This window comes from Condylostylus longicornis, unplaced genomic scaffold (assembly GCF_029603195.1).
Source record: "Condylostylus longicornis isolate FDR11 unplaced genomic scaffold, ASM2960319v2 ptg000055l, whole genome shotgun sequence".
Lineage (NCBI taxonomy): Eukaryota > Metazoa > Arthropoda > Insecta > Diptera > Dolichopodidae > Condylostylus > Condylostylus longicornis.
The window spans coordinates 356,126-380,962 of record NW_026578024.1 but is presented as its reverse complement, the minus strand read 5'-3'; the positions used below and the strand labels follow the sequence as shown (position 1 = coordinate 380,962).

General features: G+C 31.7%; 1 protein-coding gene across 5 annotated transcripts in view; it reads right to left on the bottom strand.

Moving 5' to 3' along the window:
- Window positions 1-24,837, bottom strand: part of LOC129612116 (dorsal-ventral patterning protein tolloid) — a 62,587-nt gene that overhangs the window by 12,365 nt on the left and 25,385 nt on the right. The window lies entirely within an intron of this gene.

Below are 24,837 nucleotides of genomic sequence, written 5' to 3'. Positions count from 1 at the left end.
AATTTAGTAACAAATTATATTTCGCAGAACGCGAAATACACTTGTTAAAGTTCTAATAAAATTCTTCTAAGAAAAAATCAATAGTGTGGCTAATGGCTTGGTGTTCTAAAAACTAAAATGACATAAAAACAGACCGTTTTGGTTATGACAAAATTTATCGTTAATAGATCTATCACTTTCCTTAATAGATAAACAAATTTTAAAAACTTTTACAAAATAAAATAAAATTAGAATGCATAAATAAATAATGTAAAATTTTACAATGCATCAATGAATGACTCTACATTCATTTTTTAATTAAAAATTTTTAAAATTAATTTTCATCATACATTGCAGTACATATATCTAATAACTGTATATTCAAGTAATTAAATAAAATTGAGAAGGAGGTTGACTTTACAAATATTCGTGCCAGATCAAGAATTATAAAAATTTTAAAAAAGTTTGAACCAAATCAAGGATATTTTGTAGTTATTTTCGTCTTGTTTTAATTTTTTTATAAATAATTTGGGTAATTATTTTTAAATTTTGAATGAACCTAAATGGGTTCGCTGTATATGCATGTATACATATTTATACATATATATATATATATACTTTGGATAAGATGTATCTGTTCTAACTATAATAATAAAAAAAGTTTTCTATAAATCAGTCTTGTATATTATTAAACTATCAACAAACTTACAAGCCGACTGAACTATACCCTAGCCTACACCACGTCAATCTCAATTATATAAATGTCATGTTTAAGTACAATATTTTCAATAATTTACACTTAACTAATATTTAGAGTTGAATAAAATGTGCCAGACAAAATTTTCATAACTTGTCAGATATATGTGTATTGCTTTTTCTCTTATTGGAAGCTCAGTTAAAATATGTCGTAAAATAATATACAGAGAGTATGTTTGGACCGCGATTTATAAATTTTTTGGAGCTGTCTCCATCACAAAAATTAGAGTCAATAATTTGGAACTTTATTTCAGTCAACTAAAAATACTGCAAATGCTTGAACTGAAGAATTATAAGTTTGCGTTGTGTTAATGTTTTTACCAATGTGTAATTAGTTTATATGACAGGTGAAAATTTTCAAAGTTTTCCAGAAATAAAATTTGATGCAAATTGGACAAATTTTAGGAAATTGTCTTTATCTGTGTTTTTAATTATGTTGACTTAATTTTCAAAGTTGTATAGGAACCACCGAGTATAGTGAGTCATACGAACAAAATTTTTAAAGCGTCTTTATGCAATGTAATTCGGCACTTTCTTAATATATTTCATGGAATTACCTCAACATGTCAAGCTACTACACTAAAACTGCAAGGAAAATACCTTATCTGGTCCCGATATGTAGCCCTGCGGACTTTTAAATGTCTTTTATAGATATCCACTTAAATGGCCTTTAGCAGCTCTCTTCTGTTCTCAATCATCAATCATTATCAATAATGATCAACCATATAATCATATTTCCATTACATATGCCTTTTATTAGCAATAACTGTAGAGTGGGAAAAAGCAATCATGTACTCGTAATCAATCATGTAAATTCTAGTTCCTAGTATTGAGTTTCAAACCAAGAACTTAGTCGTAGTTAATTATTACGTTGCACCGAGCTTTACGTCAGCGGTTTTTAATAAACTCTCTTTTTCGGTGGAAATTTTGTTGAGCAGTCTAAACACTACTGATGAGATTATTGTTTGTGGAGACTTTAATATTACTTAAATCTTCCATCCTCTCCTTCCTTTTTAGTTTATCCTGACTGTCCGTCCGTTAGTGGACATATTTACGAAATTTTCTACACACTTAAAAATAGAAAGCTGAAATTTCACATTATATGCACAAATCTTTACTAGGCACTTACTTTTGTAGAAGAAAATATTTGCCTATATTCCCCCTCTTAAAATTATACCACCTCAAAGTCCTAAAAATGTCATTATTGTAGCAAACCCAGAAAGTTTTTTTATATTCTGCAAACACAGAAGAGTAGTGGCTGGCTTCTTCTACCTGTAGCATACCCTATTTGAACTCTAAAAAAACGAAATGGCCCATAAATTTACCATTACCCGTTTTTTTCAAATTTTTGAAATTTCCAATTGTCTGAAATTTTCGCAGCTCTTGGATATTATTGCATTATTCATTTCGTTAGAAGAAAAGTTTTTTCCACCTTCACTCCCTCTCCAATTATCACCCTTTGAAATTCGTAAAATTTGAAATTTTGACAATTCACTGCAAGCTTTTGCTAATTTCTATGAACGCAGGAAGCTAACGGTAACCGCCATGTCATTAAAGAATATAATTATTTTCTTGATTGATCCGTTCAGGAGGAAGGCGTAAACCCAGCGTTCACCACCTACATCTGATGTGCGGATTTTAGAAAAGAATAAAAATATAGAAGGTGGACTACCGAACACTCAAGCTCCACAGACCAATAAGGATATAAACATGACTAAAGCTCAAGCTAAAACAAGTGATGATCAGAATGCTGACATACATAAAAGGATTAGCCAACAAGAACAGCTCTGTGTAGCTTTGAAACGAGCTTCTGCAACTGGGGGCTGAGAATGAGAAGCTAAGGAAAGAGAAACATGTGCAAATTACAAACAATAAGTCTAACGATAGTAGTCATAAAGAAAAAGACACTGCACCAAAAGCAAGGCAGGTGAAGTCAATCTTGGACGTCCGCTCAACAGATGAGGAAGAACTCGCCAGAGAAACAGATTGGATCCTAAAGCAAACGAGGTCCAATAAAAAAAGAAAAGCGGAATCATCTCCGGAAGTGGTTCAGGTGATGATCAACGCTGAGAAAGCGGATGTTCCTGATTCTAAAAGTCGAGGCGATGTCACGAAAAACTCTAGGCCGCCTCCAGTAGTCATAAGTAATGTGGTTGACTATAATCAAATAGAGTCAACATTAAAAAGTATTCATTTTACTGCGAAGCCAACGTATTGGCCAACCGATGTTAATAAATGTCCAGATTTTATAGATTTCTTCATAACAAAACGGATTGCGAAAAATTTCATAGAGGTACATGATAACTATGATCTTAACTCCGATCAATCGATGGTTATTCTTGAACTTAAGGAAAATATAGTTATGAAAAGAGCGAAACCTGCGCTGACAAATGGAACTACAGATTGGTCAAGATTTCGCTTAGAGATTGAACGACAAAAAGATCTATGAGGAGGCCGAAAACTTTACTAAAATTATTCAAAATGCGGCTTAGAGTAGTTCGAAAATTAATGCTATTAGAAGGGCAGGCATTAACTATCCCCCACATATACTAGCAAAAGTAAGACGAAGCAGGCGGGCGAGAAAGAGGCGGGCGAAAGATAAAACCAGATAAAATAGTGAATCGCAGCAACTAAGACGCTGTATTAGAAAATACAAAGAGGCCAATTATGTTCAAAATTTGACGGCGTGTGAGAAAACCTATTACTCACTGTGGAGGGCAACAAAGAAAATGAAGAAACCTATCAAACATCTCGCTCCTATTAAAAACAAAGATGGAACGTGGGCAAAAACTGACAAGGACAAGGCGAATGCGTTTGCGGATCATTTGGCCGATATATTCTGCCCGCATGACAGCCAGAGCGTGTATGAAAATGAGGAATCTGCTTTTGTTGGGGATAGCGTGACTATTCCAATTGTCAAGGAAAGAGATGTTATAGAAGAAATCAGGACTCTTAAACCTAAAAGGCCCCAGGATTTGACCTAATAACGGCCGATATTTTGAAAAAATTACCCAAAAGGGGTATAACGATGCTTACGCTCCTAACAAATGCGTGTATAAGTTTTAATTACGTGCCTGAAATTTAGAAATTTGCAGAGATAATCATGCTGCACAAACCTGGCAAACCTATTTTTGGACGTAGCCCAGACCTTCGATAAGGTTTGGCATTGTGGATTAATAAAAAAACTTAGGCGATTACTACCAAGGCAGTATGTTGACCTGCTCGAATCTTACCTGACTAATAGGGTATTTCGAGTTAAACAAGAAGAGGAGTACTCTTCGCCCAGGAATATCAGGTCGGGGGTACCACAGGGGAATATACTGGGCCCGATATTATACTTGCTCGTGATATTCCTGAATCGGAACGAGTGACAACAGCTACATTTGCTGATGATACAGCAGTTATCGCAATAGGACGAAATAAAAATGAATCTACACAAAAATTACAAAGGGCCAGTGATGAGATCTCAAAATGGACTAGAAAGTGGAATATAAAACTTAACGAGGAGAAATCAGTACACGTTTAAATCAGTAAATTTCACTAATAGGAAAATTGACAATTCATTGTCGGTTCGGATAAAAAAAAAGAGATCTCAACTCGAGAAGGAACACAAAAAGTTTGAATGGCTTTTGGGAAGGCGTTCTAAGTTGACAATATACAACAAAGTTTTGATATATAATCAAATATTTAAGCCCGTCTGGACTTACGATATTCAGTTATGGGGCTGCGCTGCGCAGACTCATATCCAATCTATACAAAGATTTCAAAATAGAGTATTACGGGACATTGTAAGTGTCTACTGGTATGTCCGTAATGCCAATATACACAGGGATCTCACGATCCTAAGTGTCACAGACGAAATTAAAAAGCAAGCAACCAATAATAAAATGCGTTTATCCAATCATGTCAACATTGAGGAGGCTCAATTGGTTGACAATCAAAACTTTGTTAGGAGACTTAAACGTACGAGACCTCTCGAGTTAGTTTAATGTTTTTTATCTGGAACAATGAGTACTTATTACGTATGCTATTGTGCCAGATCAAAAGCTTGTAAATAATCAAAAAGGTTAAAGCAAAATTAATGGTTAGTCATTTCCGACTAGTTTTATAGTTTATTTTGAGGGAGTGTGGATTATAGTTCCACGCTACTGCTTTTCGTCTGGCAGTGTTTTTCGAGATTTGTCACCCTTCTCGGTAAAAAAAAAAATTTTTTTTCTTAACTTACACAATTAACCGGCAAATTCTAGAATTATGTTCACGGGTTTTTAATTTTTTTTGGTTTATTTCAAAGGTTCTATACATTGTTTATCCTAAATGTATGCAATCTTGTAAATATATTCGTATATATGACCTTGGAAAACTGCATTTTATAATTTTTTTACTAAATTCTTATTTTGTTTAAAGTTGTCATAATTTTACCATAAAACTTAAAATATATAAAAAATAAAATATAATATAATGACAGAATATCATCTAGTTCTGAAGTTTTCAAAATTCCCAACAATGCATGTTCTTCTATAAAGTTAATTTTATCGCTTTATTTGAAAGTATATTAACAATTGAAAAGAAACAATTCTTTATTTTCATTAAAATGAACATTTAAATTGATGTCATACATACACAAAATAATTTGTATGTATTACTTAACTATTAATGTCACGATTTTAAATTTTAATATACGAAGGTTTCTTAAATAACGCAAAAATAAATGTTTTAAATTGTAGAAACAACATGTTAGGAAAATTATTTAAATATTTCAGGTTAAACAATCAATCCATGCAGTATGTCAAGTATGGCTTTTATGCAAGACAGTTAAAGAAGAATATGTGCATTAACAATTTATACATTTTGTATCTAAGTGAAAGATAAAATTAAGAGTACCTACATAATGTGTACATAAATATAAGTATTAAATACACTTTTTATTATAGGCATATTTGAGAAAAATGAGCAAAATTGAAACAAGTCCCTTTATTCCTTTTACTTTAAACTAGAAATCTTCTCTCTTACTCAATCATTCTCTACAAAACTGTGTAGGAAAAACAAATATGTGTAGTACTCGTATAAACCTTAAATGTGAAACATTTTTCTTAATTGGAGTCTTATGAAAAGGATGCTTTTTATGAGATGATATATATTCTTTTTCATTTTCTTTTTTAATAATTCTTCTTTTTTCAATAAACGGTTAGTTATCACACTATTGTTCGAAAACTGTCACAAATACATGAGAAACATGAGAATATCACACCTCAAGCATATTACAGACGTATTCAATCGTTCAAACGGATGAGCCCAGAGTCATGCGCTCCCTAAGGTGTAATTGTGGTTTTATATTGGATTGGTTTAAATCTTACTTAGAATGCAGGACTCAAAGAGTCAAAATTGGTAACAAATTCAGTAGTGTTCAGTATGTTAGTTTGAGAGTTCCCCAAGGATCTGTTTTCGGACCAATATTATTTCTTATATATATAAATTCACTTTTTGATTTGGAATTTCAAGGTAATTTAACAGCTTTTGCTGATGATCTTGCAATTTCCTATTCGTGCAACAGTCCGCTCAATCTAACGTGTGCAATCAATAAGGATCTTAGCTTATTAAGATATTGGTTCTTCCGACATAAGCTAATTGTTAGTGATAAAACAAAACTAATGTTTTTTAATCTTATGCAAAAGGAACTTTCTGATATTAATCTTGTTTTTCATTCTTCTAGTTGCAAAAGTGTTTCTATGGATAGTGATAATAACCATAATGTTAACATTGTACATTCTGGCTGCTGTAACTCCTCTTGCTTTATAGTAGAAGAAGTCAATCAATTCAAATACTTAGGTGTGTTTATTGATAGTATGTTGAATTGGTCAGCGCACACAAATGCCATTAAGTCTTATTTACGCTCTACATTGCGTTATTTTTATCGCTTAAACAAAATTTGTTCGCAGAAAACCCTCTTGATGTTTTATTATGGCATTTTTCATTCTAAGTTACAATATGGCATAAGTTGTTGGGGTGGTACTTGTAAGAATAAAATTTATCCCCTTCTAATCTTACAAAAATGTGTTATTTGAAAAATTTGCAATAGACATCGTTTATTTCATAGTATGGATTTATTTAGAAGTTTGAAAATTCTTCCTGTTAGACAACTTTATTATTATAGGGTCTTAAAGGTTTTTTTATATAAGAGCAGGTTACTTAAACAGTAGGGCTTCAAATCGCTTTGGTTTGCGCATTAATCAGAGATTCTTAGTTAATGTTCCAGTTTCTAGAACAACAAATTACCGAAACTTTTTTGATATAACTTCCGTCCGCTTGTTTAACAAACTTCCATAACCAATACGTGCTATTAGAAATTTAAATAAGTTTGTTAAAAGTATAAAAGAATGGCTTTTATGTTTTGAGCATAGTGAAGTAGATAATTTGTTAAGTAGTCTAATTTAATATTTTTATTTTTTTTATTGGGTATTAATTTTATATCTTAATTTAAAATCTATATTTTTGGTAAATTATAAATTAAGTATGTATAAGTGTATAATTATATTGTACTGTTAACTAGTATTTTTGCAGATTGAATTAATAATTGTAATAATTTAATATTTTTTCTATAAAGTATTTGTATTATTATGCAAATGTTGATTTAAATAATAATTTTTAACAACACAATTAGGCATTTACAGTATTTTTCTTTAAATAATAATGCCGTTTTCTTATTCTCTTAGTTTAAGTAAAATTTTTGTAATAATTCAGAGAATAAAGTATAATAAATAAATAAAAAAAATAAAATAATTTATTAATTTTTTCTAAGTCCCTTTTAATTTATCTACACATTCATATAAGAAATGAAATGAGTAATTAATGTGTAATGTTTCCTTTATAATAGAAGTATTAATACAGTGTTATAACTTGTCTTAAGAATGTTTTTGCTACCTGGGTTAAAATTGGTTTCATGGGAGTGAAGCGCGTTAAATCGATTTCAACATTGGTAAGGTGCCTACAACAATGTTTACATGAGAAGCAAATAGCGAATATGAAAGTATTATGTTTGGTTTATATTAATGATATAAAAATAAATTAAAAAAAAATTTTTGGGTACATATTATATTACATATTTCAAAAAATATATGAACAGAGCGTAAACGATAAACTATAAAACTCATATATTAAAATAGCTTCAATACTAATTGACAGAAGATATACTTGTGATAAATATATTTTTTAAACATCAGAAAAAGTTAAATAAAAAACAAATATAAACGTAATTTTAACTTTTAAATGACAGTCTTCACAATCATTATTATAGTAGCAATGAATCTAATGATTGTCTATATTTCGCTTTCAAAGGTCAAAAAATTCTTATGTGTTCAGCATTTAACTGAAAACTGTATTTTATAATTCAGCAGAAGTGTTGCACATTATGAAAACATCCTTTAAATACATATCTAGTAACCTCAGTTAATATTAAAAAACTATAAATTTTGTTCTTAGTTGAGCTGCACTTTAACCAATTTGTCTAAAAGTGAATTAGTTTCATTGCCAAACAAAGCATAAATACTAAATCTCAATTTCATTAAAAAATGTAAAGTCAGCACCATGTAAAAAACTCAATTTCCCTGATTAACCCCAAAAACTAGCCAATCTTAAACTCAGGCACAAATTTTTATTAAAGTCGGTTCAGTCAAAATCGAATTTATATGAATGTGATTCAATAACTTAGGCTCTCTTATTGTATAACGATACTCAAATTTTTTATTGTTTTCTGCTTAAACTATATTAAAAACTCCGATAGACTTTTCAATTAGACTACAGTTAAAACAGTTAACTTTGAATGTGTTGAGTGCAATGAATTTGTTGTGACAATAAAATTAAAATATTAAAATTTTTGTTATTGCTATTTTAATTTCAAAAGTTACTTTAAAAAAGATGAATATGTTTTTCAAATTAAGAAAACTTTTGTTAGGAGAATTACAATTTATTTATAGAATAAATCTCAATTGAATAAGAATGGACGGGTTTTGGTTTTATCACAAAAAAAATATAAAAATTTTTTAGAGTTTTAATTATTAAAAGCGAATATCTGTTTCTTTATTACAATTTGTTAGGTCATCAAAATTTGTTTACGGTCACACTCTTAGCATACATAGAAAAATTTGAATTTGGTTCTAAGTATAGAGTTTTATTTTGTGCCGTCCGATTTATATGAAAAATTCCTCAATAACTTCTGGTTAACCAGAAGTTATTGAGGATCAGTTTCCGAGCTATGATCTTCCCAAAATATAGATCAGTTTCCGAGCTCTGATCTTCCCAAAAATTTTATAGATTAAATATCAATGAAATTGGTTGATTATTTTTCGTTATATACGCAAAAATGTATATTTGGCCCATAGTAAACGTCCAATTGCTGACACCTGATTTCTTTCAAAAGTTAGGAGGCTTCACGAACGGTTGAGCAAAGCTTATATATAAAATTTCAAGTAAATGTGTTGAATATATTTCTCAAAATGATCAAAAATAGAAAACAACGAAAACTCGATATGCAAAATTTGCCATCACATACCTTATTGTATACACTATACACAATGCGATCGGTAAAAAAATAATAAAGAAAAAAATATAAGAACATATAATATATTAAAAAAATCTGATGTTATCTTCCAAAAGTTAGCAGGTTTCGCGGAAGATTGAGCAAAATTTATATATAAAATTTCAAGTAAATCTGTTGAATATTTTCTTCATAATGATCAAAAATGTAACAGAAGCCCGCTAAAAAGTGCAGTTCCCGAGACCCGATATATCCCAAAAGTTGATCTTCCCGTGTCATAGTCGAAATAAACATATAAAATTTCATCAAAATCGGTTCAAACGAACTGAAGATACGCGGCTGCACACACAGGCCGACAGACCGACAGGTTTCTAAAAATAGTTTATTTACAGTATAAAAGAAAAAGTATGACACTAGCATAATGCAAATGAAGACATGTTACTAAGATTTAACGAAATATCAATGACATAACCTTTAAGGAGAACGGATATACTAACGTTTTTCTATTACGGGGAACCTTAATGGCGTTCTAAGTAGAAAGCACTAAGTTGAAAGCTTCAGAATCTAAAATAGTTGATTAATGATTTCAACTAGATTCTGAAGTGGAAGATCTTATTAAGTTAACACAGAAAAGAGCCTGAAAAAATACAGGATTCTCTGAATTCAAACCTATTTCAAATAATCATCCTAAAGTTGTAGGTCATCTAATAGTACAAAAAAACGGCTAGACGTAAATGGCAAGAGTCGCATCACCCGGTTAGATAAAATAAAAAGGCGATAAAAAAATTGTGAACAGACTTTCTAAAACAGTGAAAAGGAAAATAGATTTTTTTAAGTTGCTTCTTTCTTTAGTATTTCCAATTCGTTGCTGCACATCTTCAACACCAATGAATAATTTTTTAAAATTTGTATAGTTATTTCTAGTTTATCCACGATAAATGGATTATCAAATTTAATAAACATGTGTATACTTATATACGGGGAGTTTCGCATAAGGTAGCAATAACATCAGGATGATTCTTTGATCAATTTCACACCTCCAACTCATAAAATTTTTTGCTGGAAATCACTAAATTGTAGTGACATTTATCGTAAAAATTTCAAAAACGTTATTATAGGCGTGAATTATTTTTATGAATTATATCGATATTTATAATATCGAACTTTATTATTACTATCACTTAGTGATTCGATATTCAGACAAAGCCCCATTGTTAGACTTTGTATTTCTATTTTTTGTTTTTTTCTCTGAGATTTATATACGTTAGCTGCAGCACTCAATATAGTATGAGTAATGAACATAAAGTTAAATTTTCATTTAAATTTGAAATGTTAATTATTTGAACATTAGTCATGGAGCTTTGTAGTGGTTGGCTAAAACAATTCATTTCAAATGATAAACTAGAAGCCCCTAGTGTAGATAGGAACAACTTTAATTACATATGTTTCTCTCTACAAATGCTTGTGTATATAATATATTCATATCAAACTTTAAAATATAATTTCCTTTTGGGCTTTGAATGAAGGAAAGCAACTATTCACTTAATTTTAACCCAATCACATATATTTAAATTTGTGTTCAAAAGTTAGTTTATATTCCTCTGTGAAGCACAAAAGCCTAAAGTGCGTATATATATATATATGAAAACGTTCAAATACCATAACCTCATTACTTTGTCTTAAAAAATCTAACACTATATGTTAACTCCCATAAAAAAATTAAATAGAATATTCTCAGATCCCCTTATATTATACCGTTTTTCTACAAAAATTTTGCCTGTATTAACAGATATGTAATTAAAAGTAGAACAAAAAATAATCAAAAAGGGTTGCTATATGAATACAGCTTCTATGCAATTCAACATTATACTGTATGTAAAAATAAAGAAAAGTTTCTTTTGGATTAATTTTAAATTTCGTTTTTTTTCCATTAATAAATGTTAATAATATTTCTAATTGTAAATTAAAGTTTGATTTTTTTGCTACAAAATAAAGTAGTTGTTGGTAGACCAAATTATTTTTTAAATTGATTCAAAAACTAGTTGTTTTCTGTTTCATGGCAAATCACTTAACCACTGCGTTTCGTTTTCAGATATCGCTGATAACATTATTGAAAATGAAAATTTTACGTCAATTCGTCAGCAGAAAAATTGCCATAACATTGGCTGTTAATTATATTGATTGCATTTCACACAAGGGATGGATTGCATACAACAAAAGAGATATTTAAATATGCATTTCCGCGAGTTAAATTTGTGTAACTACATATTTCAAGCCAGGTCTCCTGAAGGTCATTCGTGCTGTCTGTCTGTGAACTTCCAATTCAATTATATGTAATGATCTCTACTACTTTAAGCACTAATATGATACTCTTGAAACAGTGCATGTGATTTTATATCGAAAGTAAATAAAGAATGCGACTTATATTGGGAAGCGATAATCTTACGTGCACTTAATAACCCATTTTTCAGAATAAGCTTCAATATTCAAAAAACTCAATTTCGATACTTTCAATATTATTTATCTATTTATTTTTTTTATTTTTCGTATGTTTAGCTCAAACATTTGACATAAATGAAAATTAAAGAATGCATATACATATATACACATTTTTTTTGGCCATTAACAAATCTTTGACTCAAAAAATAAATTTGAAAATTATACAAAATAAAACTTATTAGTACTAAAACTCCATTAAATATGTAATATAAACAATAAATACTAAAACAAGGAATTGTTGAAATAAAAAGAACGTTTTTATAAAAAGAAGAAGGAAACTTTTTCATCGTGTCTTTCGTCTGCGAAAATTCAAGTCTGTGTTTGTTTGTTGCATAAACGCAGCATTCTGCTGACAGGCTCATGTTTCCCATAATTAGTCCTATGAAAAGGAACCATGAAAAGATCCGGGAACGAAACCTAAAGTTAGTCACAATTTAATTTAAAATGTCGGGAGAGATTAAGTCACTTTTCAAAAGCTTAAAAATGAATAACAAACCCGCAACATCACGTCTTTTGCTCAGTGTGGGTAAATCAATTAATTTGAGTCTGTGTTCATAAGGTGGAAGAATGATGGGGTCTTAACAAGGAAGAAGGCGTAGTGCGAACCTCAAAAAAATTTGTTGATTAGACTCAATCCTGTTAATATGTATATCGTAATAGGGTGATAATACTTGCGAAGCATATTCAAGATGAGGACGGACCAGGCACGAGAGCGATTTTAAGACATAAGGATTATTAAACTCCTTTGACCAGCGTTAATGAACCCTAACATCGAGCTTGATCTGCATATGATATGATTGAAGTGGTTTATGAATGATAACTTGTATCGAAGCAAACACCCAGGTCCATTATTGAATTGACTCAACTAAGAGCTTGGCCATTCAAAATGTAGCTTGTTAAAAATGGCCGTCTTTGCCTAGCACATTCGTGCACATTTACTTACATTGATATTTAGGTTATTACTTCAACACCACCCTTAAAAGCGGTTAAGATCATCCTGAAGATACATCGCATCTTTTGCAAAACAAAATTTTTTTCATAATTTTCATGTCATCAGCATATATTAATACCTCACTGTGCGTCAACATGGAAACAACATCATTAATTGAGATTATGAAAGAAGCGAAGAAAGCTACCCTGAAAGAGGCGAGGAAATTGCTGAACGAAAGAGGACTCTGTAAGTCCTACTAGAGAGATATAACTTTATTCAGACTAAGAAGTTATCAGGGAATCTAAAAAGCTTCAATTTTAAAATAATAACTTCATGTGGTAGAATGTTAAAAGCTTTGCTAAAGTCTGTGCAAATTACGTCCGTCTGATACCCATTTTTCATATTACTTGAGAAAACTGTCGAGGATTCCACCAAATTAGTCACAAAAGTTGTCCAAAATTTTATAGACAAAGTAGTCGTAACGTTCTTTTGCTGCTAATTTAAATTGATCATACGACAATCGGAAATTAACACAGTCCCTGCGTCGCCTTTAGTGGAGAGATACTTGCGCCACAGCTTATTCTTTTTGTTGCGAAGTCCCCTTAACTCTTGCGAAAACCTTGGAGGGCCAGAGCTAGTATGTTTAGATTTCAACACTGAAATAAACAATTCAAACGTAGCAAAATGATTTCATAAATAACATTTTGTACATATAACAAGAGCATATTCTACATATAATGAGAATTTTGTACATACATTTTATACATATAATGAGAAATACTCAACCAATTTCCTTAAAATCTAATTTTTAAATTCGAGATATAAAAACAATGAGCCTTTTTCAAAAGACCAGGGCTCGGAATTCGAATTTGGGTCCGATTCAAATTTATAAAGACTTAAAATCTTAATCTGTAAATTTTGTTTTTTTTTTTTGAAGAATCGGCTTTTAATTTCTCAAACTAAAATTTAAGGTAATTTATGGGCATTTTTAAATATATAAGGTCGATGTATAATTTACATTAGTTATCATTTATTATAGTTTAAATTTAATCGAATGAACTTCTGTTTTAAACAGCAAAACTCTATTAACATTTTTAATGACAACTTGAAAATTTAAAACGAACAATATTATGAATATACTTTCATTTAATTAAAAAAATTTCAAATAAAAACAAATTAAAAGTTTAAAAAATCATATTATTAACTAAAGTTACTACGGTGCAAACAAACAATGTACACCACTCATAAAACTCTTAAACATTTACAATTGGCATGTTGTATAATAATACAACGAAATTTTCTTGCCGGAACCTTTTTCTAATTATTTCTTAATTAATCAGACAGAAAACAATGATATTGTCTGCTTTCGGTTTATTTGATTTATGTAATTTTTTTTTGTTTATAAAACTGTTTTTGTATTATTTTTATACACGCACATTCACAGAAAGTTATATGTATGAAAGCTGTATTTATGAAAATGTATGACAACGATTAATCACAATTTAATGATACAAACTGCAAACTGTAATAAAAAGAATATAAAAAGAAAATGTACATATATATAAAAGTTTACAACTTTTATATGTACATTAAGCAAATTTTTGCAGGAAACAAGATTTTCCACACTGTTCCATATTAAAAAAATAAGTAAGAAAAAATATTTTATCATAAGTATTTATGTTAAATATTTTTTCTTGTATCAAAAGCAGAAGGAAGAAACCTGATCCTAATATTTGTAATGGCAAACCTACGAATTTGAAAAATAGTATTATAGTTTCGAGGTATTGCAAACACAAACTTTTACCTATCATTTAAGATAATTTGTAATTTCGCATTTAAAGTAAATAATTTAATGAGGTTTTATTTTGGATAAGCAACGTATGAGACTAATATTACTTCGATTAAAATATTAGGTTAATTCGCCTTTTTAGAGACTAATTTGTCGGTGTGATAATGCATTGCTTTGAGTAAAGAAGAGAGGGATTAAACACTGAACAAAATATAGAAATCCCTAAAAAGCCACTAAAGGGCAATAAAAAGAATTTCAGCTAGTACATCATTTTCTAATTTTATAGAAAATAATTTTTTTGCTCTATCTAGATTCATGTATCTATTTATACACACGTGTTATATAATTTGTAGTAAAACTGTTAGTATAGTCGATACTGTTATATTAAATAAATTTAAAAAATACAAAAGAAGCTGTTCTTATATTTTTTATTGCCATGAAAAGGAATTTATTATGTCTGTGTTTAATTAATTTGTAAATCATAAGTAACGGTTAGATACAAATTCAATCGGTTGTAATTTAAATAAAAACATACAATGAACGACAAAACATAACAAGATGATCTTAATACCTGCTTGATAAAAAATGGGAGTTGGTTTTTAAATAAAAAAGAGAAACAAGAGGTGGAACAATCACAATTAAAAATTATGGTTTCTTCTTTCCCTTTTATAACAAGAACTTATAATGAGAAAAAAAAAGTAAAAGAAAACTGCTTTTGTTTATTTAAATTTTCATAATTATTGTGCCGTTTAATAAAATTTCATAAATATCATGTTTAATTGAAATAAATTACAGAGCTAATTTTTACAAACTCACAATATTTAAAGAACTGTAAAGATAAATATATTTGGAAAAAAAACTTTTGTTGTATTTATAAAAAATTTGTAAATGTTGTAATTGTAAGAAAAAAAAATCTGATGTGGTCAGCACATAACCGACCGCATTAAGTATTGTCTAGTTAAATGAAAGTGTTACAGAATATTATAAAAATGTCTGTTAAATACTTCTTTCCAATTTTTAGGACATTAGTAAGCTTATACTTAACATACTTAGAAAAATGTAAATTTGGCTCTTAGTAGAGTTTCGCTTTGTGCTACCCGAATTCCTTGAAATGCTCGCCAGTTAGTTTTGGTAACAACCAGAACTCAAATATCAAATTTCAAGAAATTCCATCAATTTGTTCTGTGGATATGGTGAAAAATGTAAAATCGGCCCGCAAATCAGTTCTCGAGCCCTGATCTTTCCAAAAAAGTTATATGTTCATTGCTTTAATATGAGGAATATGAGGAAAAAAAACTTTTGTTGCATTTGTAAAAAATTTGTAAATGTTGTAATTGTAAGAAAAAAAAATCTGATGTGGTCAGCACATAACCGACCGCATTGTGTATTGTCTAGTTAAATGAAAGTGTTACAGAATATTATAAAAATGTCTGTTAAATACTTCTTTCCAATTTTTAGGACATTAGTAAGCTTATACTTAACATACTTAGAAAAATGTAAATTTGGCTCTTAGTAGAGTTTCGCTTTGTGCTACCCGAATTCCTTGAAATGCTCGCCAGTTAGTTTCGGTAACAACCAGAACTCAAATATCAAATTTCAAGAAATTCCATCAATTTCTTCAGTGAATTTGGTGAAAAATGTAAAATCGGCCCGCAAATCAGTTCTTGAGCCCTGATCTTTCCAAAAAAGTTATATGTTCATTGCTTTAATATGAGGAATTCATATATTAAATTTCAATGAAATCGGTTGATTATTTTTCTTTATATACACAAAAGAGTATGTTTGGCCCGTAGTAAACGTCTAGTTGCCGATGCCTGATCTTTCCAAAAAATTTACATGTTCATTGTTTTAATACGGGGAATTCATATATTAAATTTCAATGAAATCCATCAATTTCCATCAATTTCTTCAGTGAATTTGGTGAAAAATGTAAAATCGGCCCGCAAATCAGTTCTCGAGCCCTGATCTTTCCAAAAAAGTTACATGTTCATTGCTTTAATATGAGGAATTCATATATTAAATTTCAATGAAATCGGTTGATTATTTTTCTTTATATACACAAAAGAGTATGTTTGGCCCGTAGTAAACGTCTAGTTGCCGATGCCTGATCTTTCCAAAAAATTTACATGTTCATTGTTTTAATACGGGGAATTCATATATTAAATTTCAATGAAATCGGTTGATTATTTCTCTTTATATACACAAAAATGTATATTTGGCCCGTAGTAAACGCCCAGTTGCTGATGCCTGATTTCTTCCAAAACTTAGGAATTTTTGCGTATGATCGAGCAAAGCTTATATATGAAATTTCAAGTAAATCGGTTGAATACTTTCTTCAAAATGGTGAAAAATGTAAAATCGGCCCGCAAATCCGTTTTCGAGCCCTGATCTTTCCAAAAAATTTATATGTTCATTGTTTTAATACGAGGAGTTCATATATTAAATTTCAATGAAATCGGTTGATTATTTCTCTTTATATACACAAAAATGTATATTTGGCCTGTAGTAAACGTCTAGTTTCCGATGCCTGATTTCTTCCAAAACATACGAATTTTTGCGGACGGTCGAGCTGAGCTTATATATAAAATTTCAAGTAAATCGGTTGAATATTTTCTTCAAAATGTTCAAAAATGTAAAACAGGCCCGCTAAAAAGTGCAGTTCCCGAGGCCTGATATATACCAAAAGTTGATCGATCCGTGCCATGGTGGAAACAAACTTACATATAAAATTTCATCAAAATCGGTTCAGCCGAACTTGAGATACACGCGTGCACACACAGACCGACAGACCGACAGGTTGCTAAAAATAGTTTATTTACACTTCCCTACTATGGAGAAGTACGTTCCCAACGAAAACTCGATATGCAAAATTTGTTGCCATCACATAACCTACCTATTGTTTACACAATACGGTCGGTAATAAAGTTGGGTCAAACCAATGGTTTGTATTGTAGCACTTTTCCCTTCAACAAGTGAAAATGCTGCTTTTAAATACAGTCTATGTATATTCTAGGATTGCATATATTTAGGATGAACGGTTTATGCAGTCTTATGCAGTAACATAATGCTCGATTTTAAGGGTTAATTGTGTGAGTTAAGAAAAGTAATTATATTATTTAATGTCATGGAATTTAGCTTTTTGCGTTTATAGAAATTTTAAAAATCAAATTTTGCAAATTTCAAGAGGTGATAACTTGAGAAGGGGTGGACATGTAAAAAAATTTTCTTCCAACGAAATGAAGCATTTATTAGTATTCTAAAAGCCCTTAAAATCTCAAGCTTCCACAGGCTGGGGTCTAGAAGAAAAATGACATCAAAAATTTGGAAAAAATGGACTTTAGATAACGGTAAATTTTGTTTTTCTAAAGTTTAACTATAGTATACCGCGCTATGGGAAGCAAGCTACTGTCTTTCTGCGTTTGCAAAATTTCAAAAATGCTTATGGTTTCACTGCACTAAATGGTTAAAAAATGGCATTTTTAGAGTTTTGGGGTACAAATTCTAGAGGAGGGAAATAGGTAAAAATTTTGTTTTACGGAAATAAGTTTCTAGTAAGGATCTATGTACGTATTAAATTTCAGCTTTCTATCTTCAAGGGTGTAAAAGTTTTGTAAACAAAAAAGTGTCCACGGACGGACGGAGTGAAACTAATAAGCACTTTTTTTCAAAAATTTTTTGGAAAAGTGCTAAAAGTGAAAACATTTCCTTCATAATATCCCATTTGTTTCAATAAAAGTAAAAATTTATAGTATTTAATTAGTTTTTGGAGATGTTGAAATTTGTTCGAACTTTATTTGTTTTGAGAAATAGAACAATAGGAATTTTTCATCAAACTTGTTTTTCAATAAATATCTAAAAATATAATTTTTCATCAAAATAACGGTTCCTAAAAATTTTAACTACCTTTTAGAGTGTATTTAATAATAGAGAACTATAGTACCTAAAATTCATAAAAATCAAAATTAGAGATATTTTTTCGAATTATCAATTTTATTAAAGCCTATAAAACTTTAAAATTAAAATTTTTTTTTTTTTTTTTTTTTTTTTTTTTTTTTTTTTTTTTTTTTTTACCGAGAGGAAGGGTGAAAAATCTCGAAAGACACTGCCAGACGAAAAGCAGTAGTGTGGAACTTTAATCCACCAAAAAACACCCTCCTCAAAATAAACTATAAAACTAGTCGGAACGACTAACCATTAATTTTGCTCTAACTTTTTTGATTATTTACAAGCTTTTGATCTGGCACAATAGTGTACTAAGTACTCATTGTTCCAGATAAAAAACTTTAAACTAACTCGAGAGGTCTCGTACGTTTAAGTCTCCTAACAAAGTTTTGATTGTCAACCAATCGATGTTGACATGATTGGATAAACGCATTTTTTGATTGGCTGCTTTCTTTTTAATTTCGTCTGTGACACTTAGGATCGTGAGATCCCTGTGTATATCGGCATTACGGACATACCAAGGGGCGTTTACAATGTCCCGTAATACCCTATTTTGAAATCTTTGTATAGATTGGATATGAATCTGCGCAGCGCAGCCCCACAACTGAATACCGTAAGCCCAGACAGGCTTAAATATTTGATTATATATCAAAACTTTGTTGTATATCGTCAATTTAGAACGCCTCCCCAAAAGCCATTCAAACTTTCTGTATTCCTCCTCTAGTTGAGATCTCTTTTTCTTTATGTGCTCCTTCCATCTGAGCTTCGCGTCCAACGTCATTCCCAAATACTTCGCCGTGTTTGCGGACGGAATCAAGATGCCATTTATTTGAACCGAAAATGAATTGTCAATTTTCCTATTAGTGAAATTTACATGTACTGATTTCACCTCGTTAAGTTTTATATTCCACTTTCTAGTCCATTTTGAGATCTCATCACTGGCCCTTTTTAATTTTTGTGTAGAATCATTTTCATTTCGTCCAATTGCGATAACTGCTGTGTCATCAGCAAATGTAGCTGTTGTCACTCCTTCCGATTCAGGAATATCACACGTGTATGGCAAGTATAATATCGGGCCCAATATGCTCCCCTGCGGTACCCCCGACTTGATATCCCTAAGCGAAGAGTACTCCTCTTCCTGTTTAACTCGAAATACCCTATTAGTCAGGTAAGATTCGAGCAGGTTAACATACTGCCTTGGTAGTAATCGCCTAAGTTTTTTTATTAATCCACAATGCCAAACCTTATCGAAGGCCTGGGCTACGTCCAAAAATATGATAGAACATACTGCTTCTTCTTCCAGTGAATTTTCTATTAGGTCAGTTATTCTATGAATCTGATCTATGGTTGAGTGGTTGCGGCGAAAACCAAATTGATGATTCGGGATTAACCTTTTACTTTCAATTATAGGCTGGAGTCTTCTCAATAAAAGTTTCTCTAGTAGTTTTGAAATCATTGGCAACAAAGAGATTTGTCTATTAGGCCTTTATTAGGCGCGTAAGCATCCGATATTTCACCCCTTTTGGGTAATTCTTTAAAAATATCGGCCGTTATTAGGTCAAATCCTGGGGCCTTCCTAGGTTTAAGAGCCCTAATTTCTTCTATAACATCTCTTTCCCTGACAATTGGAATAGTCACGCTATCCGCAACAAAAGCAGATTCCTCATTTTCATACACGCTCCGGCTGTCATGCGGGCAGAATATATCGGCCAAATGATCCGCAAACGCATTTGCCTTGTCCTTGTCAGTTTTTGCCCACGTTCCATCTTTGTTTTAATAGGAGCGAGATGTTTGATATTTTTCTTCATTTTCTTTGTTGCCCTCCACAGTGAGTAATTGGTTTTCTCACACGCCGTCAAATTTTGAACATAATCAGCAACCGAATCCTCTTTGTATTTTCTAATACAGCGTCTTAGTTGCTGCGATTCATGATTATATCTGGTTTTATCAGCAGTATCACGCGTTTGCTGCCACCTTTTTCTCGCCCGCCTGCTTCGTTTTACTTTTGCTAGTATATGTGGGGGATAGTTAATGCCCCCCCTCCTAATAACGTTAATTTTGGAACTACTCCAAGCCGCATTTTGAATAATTTTAGTAAAGTTTTCGGCCTCCTCATCTATGTGCTGGGTCGTTCTTATTCTTTTCCTTAGATCTATTTGTCGTTCAATCTCTAAGCGAAATCTTGACCAACCTGTAGTTCCATTTGTCAGCGCAGGTTTCGCTCTTTTCATAACTATATTTTCTTTAAGTACAAGAATAACCACCGAATGATCGGAGTCAAGATCGTAGTTATCATGTACCTAAATGAAATTTTTCGCAATCCGTTTCGTTATGAAGAAATCTATTAAATCTGGACACTTATTAACATCGGTTGGCCAATACGTTGGCTTCGCAGTAGAGTGAAAAAGGCACCCCGTGCCGCCAATTGCTGTCCTAAGTTCTCTTCCTCTAGTTGAAGTATGTCTTGAACCCCAATCAGTGTGCTTGGCGTTAAAGTCACCCCCCAATATAAATCTATCGCCCAGGTCTGTCAGAACGCATTGAAACATTTCTGCCGTAATTTTAAATATAGGGTGACAATATAATGCAGCCACTCTAAATTTCTGCTTAGTCGAAGTGATCTGAACCGCTGTCATTTGCATTCCCTCGGTTTACATCTGGTACAGATCGCAATGCACCACATTTTCTTTTATTATTATCGCCGTTCCGCCCTTCGCTATATTTCCAGGATGGTTCGAGTTGTAAATTCTATAACCTGGAAACCGAATCCTGCTTCTTAAGGTCATATGTGTTTCAGTTACGAGGCACACGTCTATATTCTGTGTATGCAGAAAAACTTCAAGCATGTCCTTTTTATTTGCAATACCATTGCAATTACATGTTGCTATTTTAAAATTACCTCGTGCCATCATTTACCAGGTCTTTTGGTATTCGATTTTTTCCCTTCGCTCTCTAAAATACTCAATCTCTGAGAGATTTTGTCTATTATATCATTTTATCATTTTATACAAAACATTCACGTCACTGGCCCTTGTTTTATTGCTCGTGCCACCGTCATCAGTTTTCGTTTGGAGAAAGTCCCTGTATGTTACATCTTTTGAGACTATTCTCGAGGTGAATTTCCTCGGTGGCCGTTCAGAATTCTTCAGGTTGTTGTTGCTGTTCAAATTTCTACGTTTTTGCAGTTCCTTAGCTACAAAGCATCCCCTATAGTTTGCTGGGTGGACCTCCAAGCAATTGGAACACTTTGCTGCAGTACTCTTTGGCTTACTGCAATCTGATGTTAAGTGCCTGCCTGCACATTTAACACAATTCGGTTCTCTCTGGCAAAATTTTTGTGTATGTCCATACCTTTGACACCTTTTACACTGCGGAATGGTCCTGTCCTTTCGAAGTGCCTCTATCCTAACTTTCATCCTGTTTATGTAATCGATTTCATAAATTTTTTTCATCTCTTCTTCATTTGAGAATGTTAACATAAACAGCGGTAGAGGCACCATAATGTTTTTCCCATTTTCTTTCACTTTTTTAATTTTATTGGTTACATCTAAGATCTTGTAACCCCTAGAGCTTAGGTCTTCCTTTATATCTTCCGGTTTACAACTGGGGTGAAGACCTCTTACCATGACTTTTATTGGTCTGGCCTGCTTGTTTTCATAGGTATGCCATTCTAGTCCAGATCCATTCATGGCTCTGGTAAGATTCCTGTAGTCCATTTCGGAATTTACAATAAGCTTAAATTGATTGTTGTTCATCATTTTAACCTTATAATTGATGTCCTTATTTTTTATTGTTGACTCTATTTTATTATAGTCAACCACATTACTTATGACTACTGGAGGCGACCTAGAGTTTTTCGTGACATTGCCTCGACTTTTAGAATCAGGAACATCCGCTTTCTCAGCGTTGGTTGTCACCTGAACCACTTCCGGAGACGATTCCGCTTTTCTTTTTTTACTGGACCTCTTTTGTTTTAGGATCCAATCCGTTTCTCTGGCGAGTTCCTCCTCATCTGTTGAGTAGGCGTCTAAGACTGACCTCACCTGCTTTGCTCGTGGTGCAGCGTCTTTTTCTTTATGACTGCCCACATTAGACTTATTGTTTGTAATTTGCGTATGCTTCTCTTTCTTTAGCTTCTCATTTTCAGTCCTCAGTTGAAGAACCTCGCTTTTCAAAGCCACACAGAGCTGTTCCAGTTGGCTAATCCTTTTGTGTATGTCAGCATTCTGATCATCACTTTCTTTGTCTTGAGCTTTACTCATGTTTATACCCTTATTGGTCTGTGGAGCTTGAATGTTCGGAAAATCCGCACATCAGATGTAGGCGGTGACGCCGGGTATTCGCGTTCCTCCTGAACGGATCAATCAAATGCAATAAATGGCTCTTCCCAGAATCCGTAGAGCCGACCTCCGAAGAGGGTGGATTCTCCAACGTAGTTGAATTACCACCTGGGGTACTAAATCCTTTTGTTTTGTCCATTGCACAAATGATTAAATTCTGCATTTTATACCTACTGCCAGGATTCAAAAACTGCCGTCCCTCAGGGATCAGACGCAGACCAGGGAGCCGCCTATTCTAGGTCAGACGCTTCTGGATTTACCGCCCGCGCGATAATTTTGATTAAGCGCCGAGTACTCGCTTTCACCCGCTCTCGTCAGCCTTACTAAGTAAGTTGCCCAGGAGACACCCGGCAGATAACTATGTTACCTACCTGCTGGGAGGGGAGAGTCGGATTTGTTGGCAGAGCTGATGTTTTCAGAGGGCATTTCCAAGCATTTTCAGCCTCACATGTTAGGAAAATGTGAGAGTGACTAGGGCCCATCCCAACTTTTGTCCCCCTAAAATGAACAAGATTCAAATGGAGATGAGAAAATTCAGATGGAGAAAAAATCTGTCAAAAGTTTTTGAAAGTTTCAAAAAATTTCATGAGAAATTATCGGGAAAAAGGTAAAAAGTTAAAAAATTAGTAAAAAGTTAGAATTTTCCTTAATTTCTAATGCTTTAACTTCAGAAAAGACATGAAAAAACAAGTAATGTGCAATTGCTTAGATAATTTTCTCTTTTAGCTTTTTTCTATTAGCTTTTTCAAAAAATGTTTGTTTAAAATTTCTACCTTTTTCGGGATGGCATTATAAGCCAAATAACTTAAACATGTTATAATTTCATAAATTTTTTAAAGTCCCTATAGCTCGGAAACGGTTCAGATTAACTATTTCCGTTTCAGTATAATCAGAACAAAAATTTTACTCATTTTAGATCTGGTGGCATATGGCTCCTAGCTTGTTGCTGAATCACTCTACATATAAATATTTAAAATTCTATAGCACAGTATGGAATCGTTTTTCGAGAACAGGCTAGTTTATTACATTATGCGGAAGCTAAACGGATATAGGGAATTCATGATGAAAAAAAACGTAATATCTACAAACTAATGTAAAATCTAGTGGACGAAGTTAAAATATGAGAAAAACGTGCAAATGGATTTTAAATATCGTTGATTATCAAATAAAAAAATAATTAACGTCTTAGAAAACGACAATAGATAATAGAAAATGATTAAACAAATAACATAGCAGTAGTTACTTACAAAATAGCAAAAAATATTAAAATAAGTTGGGTTCAATAACTTGTTCGATCCTTAAATTGGATAAACGCTTTCACGATAAAGGAGATAGTTTTAAAATTGGTTGCATTACAATTTTATACCATGCACCATTGTGGAGGGTATATTAACTTTGGTACAAAGTTTGTAACCACTTGAAGAAATCATTTGCGGTCAAGATCTGTCCCTCTGTCTGATCGCGCGATTACTCAAAAACAAAATCGCTGTTTGGGTAGCCATACAACTCCAAAAACTAATATTATATATTCGGAAAAATAATAAAGTTAGGTTCATAAAATTTGGCACTCATGTGTCCAATTACAGGTGACATATATCTTCGAAGATATTATGGAATGCCTTGACAGGTTCGGGTAGCTGCCATATAACTCCAAAACCTAATTTTAAATATTCGGAAAAATAATAAAGTTGAGTTAAAGAGATTTTTCTGTCATGTGTCCAATTATAGCTCAGATGTATCCTCAAAGTTTTTATTGAATAGCTTAACAGGTTCGGTTAAGCTAATTTTAAGAAAAATAATAAGATTATATTCACAAGACTTGGCAGATGTTGGTCCAATTTTAAGTCAGACATATTTGTGAAGTTTTTCTGGAATAGTTTAACAGGTTCGAATAATTGCCATACAATAACAATGTAAATTAATTCTATATATTTCAAAAACAAAATTTTATAGTCAGATTCCTAAGGTACAGGTATAATATTTTTTTCTTAAATCAACCGAATATTTCAAAATATCATTGGATTAATTTTATATTGATTATTATATTAAAATGTCCCCTAGCATCCTGATT